The 14,858-nt window shown below is 49.1% G+C and overlaps 1 protein-coding gene across 5 annotated transcripts in view; it reads right to left on the reverse strand.

Moving 5' to 3' along the window:
• The window catches only part of ZFHX3 (zinc finger homeobox 3), a 243,686-nt gene extending 231,160 nt beyond the window's left edge, over nt 1-12,526 (reverse strand). For 4 of the 5 annotated variants that reach the window (XM_057711282.1, XM_057711280.1, XM_057711278.1 and 1 more), the window contains exon 1: nt 12,389-12,526. The gene's annotated coding sequence lies outside the window, so the exon portion shown is untranslated. Of the gene's footprint in view, nt 1-1,809; nt 1,889-12,388 lie in introns of those variants that run through there. The other variant, XM_057711279.1, reaches the window with a different exon arrangement.
• Nucleotides 12,527-14,858: the final 2,332 nt, after the last annotated feature.

Here is a 14,858-nt window from a genome sequence, read left to right on the forward strand (position 1 = left end):
TAACACTTGTGTAATTAAATAAAAGAGCAAAGTGTGACCCTAGTCCATTCTGAGAGGCACTTACACGCTCTCTGAAAACATGCTGGAAACTAAATGCAGACAATCTCCTTAGTCCTGTAATTTAAGGAAGGGAGAGAGGGAAAGTTTCTCTTGGCCTCATCACCACATGCCTCTGAAAGGGGGCCTTCCAGATCTCAGCAAAAGAGAATGAACACAAATACAGGTGTGCAAACATCCAGGTACCTCTCTCCAATGACCCCATTCTTGAAACCATTAAATTATTTAGAACCCCAGCCTCCTGACTTCCCTCACATTCCACCACCTCTGCTCCCTAATTGCTTTTTTGGGTTGGGTAACAAGAAGGATTCAGAATCTAAGGCCGCCAGTGGCTGTTCTGATAACAAGGAACAGGCCCATGCTCCTGGCCCCGGTCCTTCTTGATCAGGTTACCCTGGAAGGTGTACGTTTTCCTCTCCGATGCAGTCTCTGCCCCCTCACTCATGCTTCCCTCTCCCGCCCAGCCTACTGGAGCTCATGATTTTTAGGGTTTCCCCTTGAAACCTATCCAGAAACCACAGCCATTAAAAGAACATGAAGGTTTGACACCTCCTGAATTTCGGCATGAGGGGACTCCAGGGGCCAACTCTACAAACTCACACCTGCTGCTTGATGGCAAAGAAACTCAGTTCCTCAGCTAGCGTGAGCTTTAAATTATACTCTATTTATTTAGTGACCTTTCTCCAAGGATCTCAAAGCATGAGATGAAATAAGATGACGTGTAACTTTCTATCTACCTTCAAGGCTTAAGGTTGTTTTCCTTGATTTGCCTTGATGCATTCCACCATGCAGGCCCTAGCCCGAGGGAGAGGCCTTCTCCCTGTGCCCAAGTGGGGCCATCTGTCCTCTACAAAGTTACCTTCCAGTGGCTTTTAGAGTCCTCAAGGCCAGTTAAATGACACAAATATAGGGCGGGGAGAGGGGGGAAGACCCTCCTGGATTCACCTGCTAGCCGGTTTCATTTAAACCAGTGTATATACCATGCACCACTGTGCCACGCAATGCATTCTTAGACTACAGCAGGCATGAGCTGTGATCTTTGCCCTCTAAGCATTTTCCCATCATTATAACACAGGTATGTCCAAAGCAGAAAGGATCACTTTCCAGAAAGTTCTTTTCCCTCTAGCCTGCCATGATTACTTTTGTTTTCAGTTGTTGCTTTTTTTTCCCCTGTTACTGACCTAACTTGAGCCTTCCGCCTCTTCTTTTAACAGGACAAACATCTTAGTTCTCTCTCCACCACACCCCTCCCCACGGAGTGCCAACAGACTCAAAGTAGAGGGTGGACAAGTCGATCTCCAAAGGAATCTTCCAGCTCCACAACTCTGATTCTCCCTTTAATTACTCCCCAATAAGCCCATTCTTCACATTGTTTCCAACTGGCCAGTGGCTCCTCTCGCGATGAGAAGGGTGCATTTTCAGGCGGAGGAACTCAAACTTCTAAATGACACCAGCACCGCAAATATTCAGAAGGCAGGAACTTATCCAAAAGCAAAATAAGGAAGGCAGGAGGGAAGATGGAAGGGAGGGACAGAGGAAGGGCTTTACTCTGTGCCCAGCAGAACTCAAAGGCTATCACCCCAGGTAGGCTCCGACTGGAGTCTAGTAGTTCAGGTGCAGCCAGCCTGCCCTTCCCCCACATGCCCCAAGAGAATGGGAAGTTCAGCCAAGACTCGCAGCACCTGCCCGCAGCTCCAGGCCGGCTGCGCGGACCCGGCGGGCGGGCCAGCGGGGGAGGGAGGCTGCACTCACCTGGCACACAAAGGCTCCGCACACCTCCGGAGGGAGGAGGCACTCGCAGGTCCGGGGGCCGCGGCGCGCGCGACGATGGGAAATTCCAGCAGCACCCGAGCCCCCAACATACCCACCCCAGGCGGCCTTCTCCCCACCTCCCGCTGCCCCCGGGACTCCGAGGTGGCTCTGGCTAGGTGCGGGGGGGCCCGGGGCAGGGGAGGGGGGCCCATGGTGGCGGCCGGCACAGGCGGCCGCCCCTCCCCGGGAGGGAGGGTCCCCGGGCGCGCGCGGCGGGGATTCACCCACGGGGCGCGGCGCTGGCGTCCCGGTCCCGGCCTCCCCGCTGCCGGCTCGGCCGCCCGCCCGCCCGGAATCGCTTTATGTAAATGAAGCTCAACTCGCAGTTTGCAGCGCGCACCACCCGGGGAAGGGGGGCGGGCGGGGCGGGGGGCCTTCGGGGATCCACATTACACAGCAACAAAGCGGAAGGTTAATTTGAAACTCACAGCCCCGCCGCCGCTCGGCTCCCCGGGCAAAGCCTGACATCTACAGTCGTGCCGGGCGCAGGCCGGGTGCTCGGCGGCGGCCGCGCCCGCGGGGACAGGGGGACACACACGGGCGCGCGAGGCCCGAGCGCTCGGCCGCGCTCCGGGCGCGGGCCTCCGGGCAGGCCCAACCTCGCTCCCGGGGACCGGAGCCCCGGGCGGCTCGGCCTGCGCCGCGCGGAGAACCGGCCCGCGGGGAACAAAGCCCCGGTCCTCCCCAGGCGCTGACCCCTCGCTCGACAAAAGTCAGGGGCCGCCCGGCCTACAATCGGGCGAGAAGAAAGGGACGTGCCCTCGGCCACAAGAAGGAGCCTGGGGCCTCCGAACCAGAGCCATCCGTCTCCGGGCCCCAGCCACGTCACAGCCAGGCCACTCTAGCATGGGGACATTAGCCAATGTGGACAGGAATTTATTTGAAACACACACCCATCCTATTAACTGCTTTACAAAGCACTTCTGTTTTTCAGCTGCAGAAACTTATAAAAAACATCCCCAGCTCTCCATTGAGAGCTTAAGGACAGAGTTTTTCATGGGAGAGAAAGGAAAAAAAAGACATGAGAGAGGAAGAAGAGTCGCAGCCTGCAATTAACCTTAGTGTCTTTAACAAGATGCTTTAAGACGCCATAGATAAGAGACATCACGCCCTTCGCAGGGAGATTCTACCACCGGGTCAGATTTAATGCAGCCACCCCGGTTGGTCAAAGCAATTGCTGGACACTTTTATATCTCCCCAGGTTCACCTTCTCCATTCTGATACGCAAAGGCAACACCACAGAAATCTCACCGGAAGTCCCCTGTCCTCCCTGGCAGAATCCCATGCTCAGTCTGAATTTACTCCCGATTCTCAGCACAGAAAGGCACCTGCTTTTACCCTTTCTGAAAGCCACCCACCCAGGCTGGCCTCACAGCCTCGAAAGTCCTTTCTGACTGCACAATAATGAACCGTGCAAGTGTTAGAAATATAATAAGCTCACGAGGCGAAGAGCTGTATGTAGGGAATCGTATTAGCATTTAAGCACACCCTGATACAGGAGGAAAGGGGTGATGAAAACTAGAAGACATTTTGCACAGTATACTTCGGGTTCAAATTAACATAGCTATCTTACCTGTTGGGGAAGGACTACCCCTCTCTACGTTTTAGTCCAAAAAAGAGACTCCAAAAAAATTTTTTTTTCAGCTAGGGCCCAGGAAGAAAAGACTGCCTCTAGGGAATCATGTCCGATTAGGGACAAAGGAGAACACAAGCCAAATTCTGTCACACATGAGAGAGTGAAGGGGACTGGGGAAGCAGAGATAGAAAAAGGAAAGTGGAGGATGATTTTGTAAACCAGAGTATGGCCACTACAGAGCTGTTTCCAGACCGCCTGACTTCAGGCCCAAGAACAGGTGGTGTTTTCAAAACACACTATTATTTATGTTAGCCACATGAGCGGAGAACACCTTAAAGAAAACCAATTAATAATTTAATTGAAAAAGTGACTATGAATAATACATGCAGATGACGATGGCGGCAATAACACCAGGAACGTGGCACCTTCGACTCACAGACGGCTCTGGAAGTGTCTTCAGGGGAACGAAGACTCCAAGCCCCCGTGCTTACCTGGAAGCAACCCACGGCCCAGCAGATACATTAATGACAGTATGAAAATGTTTATACTCCCAGAAAATCGAATTTTGCTGCTTTGTCTTAACTTTCATTAACAGGGGAAAAACCTAATCTGGTGACATCATGAACCTGGTGGGCCAACAAATATTTTCAATAAAAATGAAAGCTAGAAAGCCCAAAGAACCAGCTATAAAGCAACCTAGAAGGATGTGGAGGTCCTGGGCAGTAGGCCCTGAGGGGGTCTGTCCTGAAACTGCCTGTCCCAAGCAGCGGACACTTGGGTCTGCCTCCTGTACCTCAGAGGCCTGACACGTGGAACTGAGAGTGACCCTGAGTCCCTTTCCTTTATCTTAATCCGGCACCGGCTCACAGACACAGTGAGGCCTGGTCAGGCTTGCCTTTGTTACAGGCACAAATTTCACAGGTAATCCACAGGCAGGTCATCTATGGCCTCAGTATCATCAGGAATATAAAGGATCACACAAAAGCGTGTGTGTTACCTCTACCAAAACTTATTTTCATCACTAACCAAAACAGTACCTCTTCAGAGGGAATTTGCAACTTTTGCACTTCCATATGGAGTCAGCAGCTCCTCTGACACACATGTTACAAATTCTGTCCCCCAGCTCTGAAAGGCCCCAGCTCTTCCCAGGGCAGCTGCCTGACGTGACACCCATGGCCTACCCAGCAGCGACAGCCCAGAGCTCTCTGTCCTGAACACTGTTGACAAATAAACCCACTCTCAGAAAAGGCAATTCTTTCCTTCCAGTTCTCCATAACTAGTCTCGTCTCATCTGGAAAGCGTAACTGGCAACAGCCAAAGGATAAATATTTAAAAATAAATCAGGGAATGCTAACCCCTTCCCTACTCCTCCCCTTAGCCACTCTCCAAGCCAGAGGCCAGCTCACTAACGCTTACTTAGCTGACTGGTAAATTACACAGATCCCATATCCGAGCTAAACTGGTTGTCTCTCTCTTCCACATATAGGCTCACTCTCCAATGCTGCTCCTTTCACTTCAGCAAAGGTAAACATGATCTCTGAGCTAAGAGACAGTGAATGTCAGCCTTCTGACTTCTAGCTAAACCTGGGCTCTATTTTCACAGCACAACTGGGTTGAGGCGGATTTGTGTCTTCTTCCAGATCCTCCTATTTTTCTTAAATTATACATACACATTGATTTTAAAACTAGTGCTTAAATAACCTTGAGGCTTTAAACAAAGAAAAAGCCAGAAGAGGGCACAAAACAAAAGTCCCTGAAATAAGCAAGGAATCATTTGGAGCTGAACTGTACTGCATGCCCTGAATTCACCCCATCCCATCTAGGCAGTTATATTTTAGGAGCCTGGTACCCACTGGGTGGCCAGGCCCTCCTGGGTATAGTACAGAATGCAGGCTTTAATCAGAACAGCCCACACTCACCTTCAGAGCCATTGGAGGCTGGTGTGCCAAGGCCTAACAGATGTTTTGATTCACATTTCTCTGTCACAAACCTCAAGGCCTCCATCTCTCACTACAATGCTAATTCCACAGATTAATTTTTACCCCCAAATCGTAGGTGGAACGTTATCTAGTTTACTCACCCACCCTCCCCAGCTCAGACCCTAAACCTGTTAATGACACACCTAAAAAAGACACAAATGAGGAACCATTTTTTAAAAACTGTGATAGAGAAGAGCTGTCCTCAATTTTAAGTCACAAAGCCCAAGTTTTCAGAAAGCAAAAATAAAGACCTTGCCTTAAAATAGCTTCAAAACATTAGGTAAAGTGTTTGCTCTCTTTCTTTTTTTTTTTTAAACAAAAATATTTCTGAAAGGGCAAAGAGAATCTGCCATGCAAGACTTTTCTACCCAGGGGGATTCTTACATTTGTGTTTCTAAACCTTGAAATTGAGAATTTTAATGAAAAGGCAGACAGATGCTTAAGGACAGCATCGCAATCAGGGTCCATACATTACAGGAGAGAGGTGCTTTGTTTGGGGCCAGGAAGGAGAGGTGGACTCCTATTCTGTTCACAGGCCATCCGCAAGGTCTGACACATCCCTCTGCACTCAGCCTGATGCAAACCACTGAATTCTTGGAGGGGAAGCAGGTTGGAGGGAGAAGAAAGGAAAAAGGAAATGAGAGAGGAAAGAAAAGGGGGAGGGGATGTGGCCTCTCTATATAAATTGTAGTTTAAAAAAAAATCCTCAACACAGCATCAATTCCACAGTGTGTACCAACAGTCCCCCCACACATGCGTTAAAACAACTACTGAAACGATACACCAACAGCACAATAACCAGAATCAGGTTTCTTTTTTAAATGAAGAATTGCATTTGGATTTGCAATTCCTTGCTATCAAGCAACCACTTCTTGGGGCAGGATCCTAAGAGATAAACAAAAGATGACCCTTTTCACACTTCCCCTAAATGATTCCAGAATCCCATTGTCTTATCTTTTCCTTTTAGTGCATTTTTGTTGGAAATCTGTGTTAATCTCACTTAAGAGCCCCAAGCTGAAATTTCACATCTCCTCCAAGTCAGCCAGTGTTTTGAGAATTTGGATTTCTATTGAGGACGTTCCAATCGCCAGTGAGGCCTACGGTAAAATGCGCTTGCTTCATGCTGTTTCGTTTGTCTCTCTGCAGACAAATAGAAACTGTGAAATTTAAAGAATGGATGAAAAAAAAAATCTAAAACAAAGAGGTTAAAAAAATAGGACAAATGTTTTTGCTTTTGTGTCTCCCTGGAGCAATTGTTTGGGGGAGTCTGCATTGACAATAACCGTGAGAAGGCCATCTAAAGGCGATGCGCACACAAGGGGACTCCTTGCCTGCTGCCTTTGGTCTGGGAGAAAAAGCACCTTAGCTCCGTTCTCCAGGAACAAAAGGCCAGGGCCACGGAAGGGGGGAGAGGTTACTGGGGCTTTCACATGGAGCCAAGTGTCAATGCAGGTTCATTTTTCACCCGTCTTAGTTGGAAAGCAGCTCAGTGAACTTCCTAATGACTGCTTTTCCCTCTCTCCCTATTATTTCTAAACCTAAAAGAACAAAACAATAATATTTTTTTTAACCTAAAACCCATCATCCTATTAGAGGAAAGCCTTGGGGGCCTACCCACTCAGTTTTTCTTCCTTCCCCTCCCCACCTTTTTTTTTTTTTTTTAAGGAGGGGGCATTCCGATTGTAGATCACATGGAAATAAAAGACACTGGTCACTGCGGTCATATTTAGTAACACCAGAAAGGCCTTTGTGTCTACGAAAAGGCAGGGAACAGGAAAATAAACGCAAAAAGAGAAAAAAAAAATGAACAGGGGAAGTAGGTGAGGGGCAGGGGGAGACTGTGGGGCAACGCCTGGAAACGTTTTTCTTTTTGTCACAGCATGAAGTCCCTAAAGCCAGCTTCAGATTTGCAGCTGAATCAAAGTCATCATTACCAGATTAGGGTTTTTCCTTTTTTTTTGGGGGGGGGGGGTGTTACATGGAGATGTGGACATTAAGGATGTACTAAAGACACAGACAAGGTGTGTATGTGTGGGGGGGGGTGCTTCAAAGAAAGGAGGCTGAGGTGAATCACTGCATGCCATGAAAATACCAGGGCAAGTGGATGTCGGAGTGTTTAACCAGATTCGAAGCTGGAAAGATCTTCCCCAGCAGGCGAACCCTAGGATGAGGCAATGACACGCAACCCTCAGCCTTTGAACCCAGACCTGGCAGCTTAGGAACGCATCCCCCTTCCCCAGGCAGCCACAAACTCTGGCTGAAAAGCGAGGTGGGGGGAGGGATGAGAGGGCCCTGCGAAGAAGCACAATAAACAACTCAAATATGAACGGAAATGACATCAGCACAGTGAAGGGCCTGTTTATTGCAGATCAAAACAAAACAAACTTCCAAACCTTTTGTGTACACAAGATAACTCTATAAAAAGCCCTCCTAAAATGTCACCAGGGTCGACACATCAGCATCCCAAGAAAACAGATGACAGTTACCATTGTGGGGGTGGGGGATGAAGGGAAGATGGGAGGGGATATAAAACCAGAAGGGGCCAAAAACCCAGCTGACTACTTCCCCCCTCTGCTGATCCTTAATATTTATTGGTGTTTATAATCTAAAAGCCATGCTCTGTGTTTCACTTAATACAAGGCCAGACAGTGCTGTCTAATGAGGCAGCATTACAATCAGCTTGTAATACTGAATTTTTAATGCTGCCAAGGATTCTGTTACATAATAATATGAAAAACAGAAGCTGAAAGTGGGCTCACGGTGACAGGACACTGGAGGTTCCAGGCAGGCAAGCGCCACAAGCCTGTCTTCCCTCCCCTCTTCCCACCCCCACCCCGATTTGCAATCCGCCCTCCATCCCTATACAGGAGGTGGGTATGAAAACCAAGCGGACTGCTTAGGAAACCCACTTTTTAAATTATTATTACTATACTCCCTGATTCAAAGTCATGCTTCAAGAGTTTGAATTCTGCCTTATCTGGGATTAGAGGTCTGAAATGAAAAAAAAAATTGGGGGGGCGGGGGTGAAGAGAAAAGAAATATAGGAGGGGGCATAGTTTTTTTAAGCAAACTGAACAATTTGAAAAAAAAATCACAGAGGGAAAAAGAACTAAGATGCTTGGGGGGGGGGGGGGAAGTCTGCCGACCATATTCACAGCTGCTGTACTCAGTTTACATTGGTGTAATTTAAAAGCATATATACAGCCGCCGTTGCTCCTCTCTGTAATACCCCAAGACTGTAAATCTATAACCACTGCAATGATTTAGTGATTAAAAACATGATAACATATTGTGTAACTGCAAACCACAGAACCCCTGCCAACTCTCCTCTAAGATAAAGGAAAAAAAATACAGAAAATGTGTTGCTTGCAGCGATCTTCCTAAACCCAAAGATTTTAATAAAAGAACCTATACAGTAGACAAATCGGCAAAGGGTGAGTGAATTCTACGTGGAGCCAGCAAGGGGGGGCGGGGGGAGGCAGCTTTATGTGGGATTCTTTTCCTTGTACTAACAAATTACGACCTAAACATGCCTTTTCTTTTCTCTCTCTCTTTTTTTTAATAGTTTGTTGTAACTGGAATAACTGGTCCTGTGTGCTGTCTTGCATATTCAAAGCTGCTTTGTAATCGGATCTGGAGACCCAACCTTATTTGCCTGAACTCAATAGGGGTTTTTTCCTCCCCCTCCTCCCTTGTTTTGTTTTGGATTTGGTATAGGTGGGTTTTCATTTCTTGCTGGGAGCAGACATCTAGGCAGGCAGAGGCTCTGGTGCCTTTAAGCTACAGAGCAAACACCTGAGAGGGGGAGGCCCAATTTGTAACATGGCAGGAGGAGCCTAAAATATACACAAAAAAATAAAATCAAAGCAGCTGTAGGGGTTTTGGCCTCTGAGCAGCTGACCTGACCCCATTCTGTATATTCTTTTATTTCGCCATTGCAGGATTCCTGCACCTTGGGTCAGGTTCGAACTCAATGTGACCCTGAGGAGAAGGCAATCACCGAACCCTGGAAAACTGCTCCATACTTAATGGGGGGGGTAGGGGGAGCAGTGTAAGTGCATGTGCATTCAGAGTCCCCCAGTGTAGACACCCACACAGTACGTACATGTACACACGTGTGTGTATATATATACATACACACACACACACACACGTCTGTCACAACTGCCAGGTCTTGGGGCCAGCTTCAGCCCAGAGGAGCCTGAACTCTCCTTGTGGCCCCCCAAAATCTTCATTCTACAGCTCTACCCATAAACACATGCGTGCACAGACCAACCCTCCTCCAGAGACTCTATGTGTTTAAAAAGTCCACAGATCTGAATTGCCTCCTCTCTGGACCTGAGCAGGCCAGTTTATTCAGAGAAATCAATAGGAAAGAGCATTTGCAAATATTTATATAAGCCCTGTGCGTTTCAGCATTAAGTAATTAAAAACTAGAACTCAGGGAGGGGGGAGGGAGGAGACACACAGACAGAGGAAGGCTGCTGGCCTGGAGTGGGTTTTCCTGCCCACACCTCATCTCCCCAAACCACAATCCTTTCAGAACTGACTCCATACACACTTTTTACGAAATCCTGTTCATGCAGCATTTGCTAGACTATTTCAAAATCATCTCCAAATATGGATTCACCTACCACCAAGCTTTCAAGCCTGACTGTAAGATAAGTGTCTGTATTCTCTCTCTCTCTCTCCCATGCACACACACAGCAATCCTTACTTTTGACACGGCTTCAATCTCTGGTGTATTACTCTCTCTTGTATTCCTCTCTCTATATTCCCTGCACTAGTTAAAAATATTTCACAGTATAAGATAAGCAGAGGGCCCCCAAAGTGGTAATTCAATAAGTGAATTGCCATCCCCTAACCCCCCCCAATACTTTCCACTCCCAACCCATAGGATACCTACACTTTGGGAGTTCAGTATCTGAAACCCCCACACATAAACAGATACACCAAAAAAAATGTACAGTAAAATGAAGGAGTTTTTAAAAGAGCCACAATCCAGTGGACTTCCCCTATATTATTCCGGAGAGCTGGCAGTAAATTCTGCTTGTACTGCCTCTAAATCTGCTCTAAGAAGTCGAGCAAGGCACTGGAGCACCCACGCTGCAGATATTGTAGAAATTTACAGTAAATGTAGGTACAAGATTGCAGCACGCTGCCCTATCGATTATGCAGATTGTGATCAATCTTCTCCCCTCTCCCATTTCCCAAGCCTCTTTCCATAGACCTCCGAATAAGTTGGTCTGGAGCTAGCCATTCTTCCAAAGTAGGAAGAAAAAGTAATTTTTTAAAAAACATAATAAATCCTCAGGTGTCCCCACTGAAAGGGCTCGAGTCTTTTTTTTTTAATTCCAAAGTGAATTTATGTTCTGTAATTTGCATTACAGCCAAGCGATCACCGTATGTCATATTCTTCAAAGGTACTTAACAAACCCCCTTTTAAAAGTCACTAGAACTGGAGGCCAGAAAAAGGCAATCAGCCTCGTTCTTCCATATAGTCCTTAGATCAAGTTTCAATAATTGAGACCAATAAAAATTGTCATATTTACCCTACTTCAAAGCAACAAGGGGGAAAAGTTAAGAGTGGGTGATTTTTGCAAGCACTTATAATCAAAGAATTTGCCACAGTCGAAGGAACTGCACAACATTTTGCAAAAGTCAGAGTCTGAGCAACAGATTAATTTGCAAAGTAAAATGTATTTTTTTAATAGCTCCACAAGAAGCCTACTGAGTCCATACACAATTTAAATACCCGGCATAAAATACATTTAGCTTTCCTCTCCAATAGATATGCAAAATGATGTACATGAAAATGCATAATGTAAAATTCAGGAACACGGTTTTTGCATCTAATGGGGAAAATACATGGAAAAGAGGAGTGGGACAGGACGAGTGAAAAAAGTGGAGAACGAAACGTAAACAATCCCAGAATCGTGTGAGGAAAAAAAAAAAAAAGAAAGAAAAAGAAAAGAGAGAAAAAAAGAGGGGGGAAAAAAAGGAGAAGAAAAAGCAGCAAGAGGAGGAATCCTCTGATATGTCTCAACTCAGCTGGCCAAGGAAGAGGCCGGCCAGGCGAGGTCTGGCCCCGGCCGGCGGCGCAGCCCCGAGCCCCCGGGAGCCCCTAGTGTCCAGGGCAGAGCCCCTCAGGGCGCTCGCGGCGCTGCTAGCGGGGCAGGGCGGAGAGTGCGCGGGCAGAGGGTCGGGCGGCCGCCTCGCCTCCGCGCCCGCTCCCGGACCCCGGGGCTCCGGCCAGGCGGCCGCGTCCCCGGCAAGTGGAGCCCCGGCGCGGAAGGCGCCCGCCCGGCCGGCCAGCGGCGACGGCTCCGGGCCGGGTGCGCGCCCCGCGCCGAGGCTCAGCCCAGGGCCCCGGCGCCTCCCGGGGTGGGGCAAAGTTGGGGGGCCGGGGCGGCGGGGGCGGGGGCGCTCGGCCCCGCGGACCCCCCCCTCCCCCGCTCCCCGCGCCGACCGCCGCCTTTGTCTCGGCGCCCGGACCCCGGCCGCCCTCCCGCCCTCGGCCCCGCGCCCCGGCCGGCCCTGCCCGGCGGCGCCTCCAAACTCGCCGCGCGGGCCTCGCCCCGGGCGCCTCCACCCTCCCGGGGGTCGCCGGCGGCGGCGCGGGGGCCGGGGAGGAGGGGGCGGCCCGGGCTCGGCGGCGGCGGCGGCGGCGGGAGGAGGAGGAAGAAGAAGAGAAAGAGAAAGTTTGGCGCAGGGGGAAGGCGAGCGGGACGCAGCGAGCGAGCAGGGCGCGGGCGCGGGGAGCACGGGCGGCGGCGGCGGCGGCGGCCGGGCGCGGGAGCCGGGAGGGGGCAGGACGAGCCCCATGCAAAGCAGCCCGGGCGCCCCGAGGAGCCCCGCGTCCGGGCGGTGGCGGCGGGAGGAGGAGGAGGAGCAGGCGGCGGCGGCGGCGGCGGCGGCGGGAAAAAAAAAAAAAAAAAAAAAAGAGGGAAAAGTTGCCACTTACGCGGTTGCTTCTCCGGCGGCGGCGGCTGCAGCGGCGCTGCTGGCGGCGGCGGCGACGGCGGGAGCTGGCGGCGCTTTTAATCCCGAAAAGAGGCGCTCGGGCCGCGGAGCCCATCAAGGCAGCAGCGGAGGCTGGCGGGGGTCGGCGGCGGCGGAGGACGCGCTGCTGGCGGCGGCGGCGGCGGCGGCGGCGGAGCTGGAGCGCGCTCGGCGGAGCCCGGGGCGGGAGGCGGCCGCAGCCGGGGAGCCGGAGCCGCCGCCGCCGCTGCCGCCGAGCAGCATGGTTGGCGGGGAGTTTACAGCCCCCGGAGCGGGCAGGGGCCACGGAGGAGAAGCGGCGGCGGCGGCGGCAGCGGCTCTAGGCTGTAATTGGGATGCAAAGCAGGCGGTGGCGGCGGCGGCTGCGGCCGGGAGGAGGAGGAGGAGGAGGCGGCGGCGGCGGCGGCTGCAGCGGTCGGAGGGGACGCGCTGGAAGTGGGAGCTGATGAGTGAAAAGAAAAAAAAGTCTTTGGATCTTTATTCTGCTAATTAGTTTCCTGCAAAAAATGGCTGTGATTAATTCAGTGCGCATGTGCTTCATTACCCAGGCACGACGGGAAGGGCTAATTAGCCACCTTCTGGATCAATAAGATTCAGCAAAAAAGAAAAGGGGGAGGTGGAGGGAGGCAGAGGGGAGGAAGGGAGGGGGAAAAAAAAAAAAAACCGGGGGAAAGTGATGAGCAGGGCGAGGAGAGCAGGAAGAGAGGATGGGAGAAGAGCCCAGGAAGAGGGAGAGAGGCACCAAAAGTTTATGCATGTATTAAAAACACATACACACACACACACACACGACACGCGCGCGCGCGCGCGCACACACACACACACACACACACACCCCGAGAAGTGAAATGCAGAGAAGCAACAATAGGAACCTGGTTAAGATTTTTTTTTAAGATTTTTTCTTTTCTTTCTTTTTTTTCTCTCTTTTCTTTCTTGTTTTTTCTTTCCCTCTGTCTTTTCCTTTCTTTTTCTGGCAAACACAGCAATGTTTAAATTAAATGGGAAGAGAGCATCTTCAAAGAAGAGTAAGGGGGGCATTAATGGAGTGGGACAGCTTAAAGCAAAGATTTAAGTGAAAGAGCAGAAAAGCAGCAGAGACTTAGAATAGAGGCCACTTTAAATTGCAAATAGGAGATTTTTTTAAAAGGAGGAAAATTACCTCCCCCCCCAAATCAGAGGACAAATGAAGAAAATATGGAGAAAACTTTAACACGTACTGTAGACTAGACAAAAAAAGATATAATGTTAATTTTGTCTTCTGAAATAAGATGCAATCAATCTTTTCTGGTTCTTTAGAAGGAGACGGGAAGAGGAGAGTGATGATTAGAAGAAATAAAAGGGGGAAAGTGAATCAGAACTGAAAGGGGGTAACTTAAGGAAAGACAAGAAAAGGAAAAGTTGCACTTGGAAACAAGTCCAACTTTCTACCTTTCTGGACTTAAGAGAAAAGTAAAATCAATTTTCTCATGTAAAACCTGGAAAGCAGATGTTTTCAAAACACAGGAAGCTATTTTGCCATCAAAAGCAGGGATGTAATAAAGGCAGTGAAAAATAATTTCAGACTAAATTCATAAGAAAGCCAATATATTTAAATAGCAAGGAAAGGTCTAGAGTGTGTTGGGGGCGGGGGGAGCAGATTACATACCCCTTACCTAAATGCCAAAAAAAAAAAAGTCTTATAGCTACCTCCAAGAGTTTGAAACACAGTCTCGAAGCCAAAGGGCTTGAAATGAGAGGATGGATTTCAGATAAAGACTAGGAGCGGTACATCCCACCAGAGCCCAAAGGAGATCCCTAGAATCAAAGACAGCAACCAGGGACCCTGCTACTGTACCGATTCCCAGTACATCAAAGCCATCACTTAGGCGGGTGTACGATACCTCCAAAAAGCAAGCAAACAAACGCAGGAGGAACAGGAGTCTCAGTCAGTCTCTCTCTCTCTCTCCCCCTCCACCCCTCCTTCAGATCCTAGCCTTAGCGTCACTGCTACTGCAATAGATTTTTTTTAATGACAAGTATGTATTTATGTAAGTTCTAAATATGAACTAGTAGCGTTGAAATTACAATGTCTGGAATAAAATTAAATGCAATTTGCACTTTGTGATCTGCAAACAAATGTAAAAACATTTATGTTTTTGGAGGCATTATTCGTGAACCCTGTAAACATCAGGTAGAGAGAGAACGCATGCTAAAACTTATTTTTTAGAGAAAAAAATTTTTTGTCCCAGCCTATTTGGATTATTTATTTTAGAAGGAAGTGGGGAATTAATCGGGAAATCTGTTTGATTAGAAGAGAATTCTTCATTTTGAGAGATTTTTCCAATGCTCTTAAGAGCATGCAGCTTCTTAGCCAAGACTAGGAGGAGAAAACCGGTTTAGGATTTTGCAGGGTTACCTCATCTAATCCTTCTGAATTCACTCTGGGAATAATG

The sequence above is a fragment of the Hippopotamus amphibius genome, chromosome 16, assembly GCF_030028045.1.
Source record: "Hippopotamus amphibius kiboko isolate mHipAmp2 chromosome 16, mHipAmp2.hap2, whole genome shotgun sequence".
NCBI classification, from domain to species: domain Eukaryota; kingdom Metazoa; phylum Chordata; class Mammalia; order Artiodactyla; family Hippopotamidae; genus Hippopotamus; species Hippopotamus amphibius.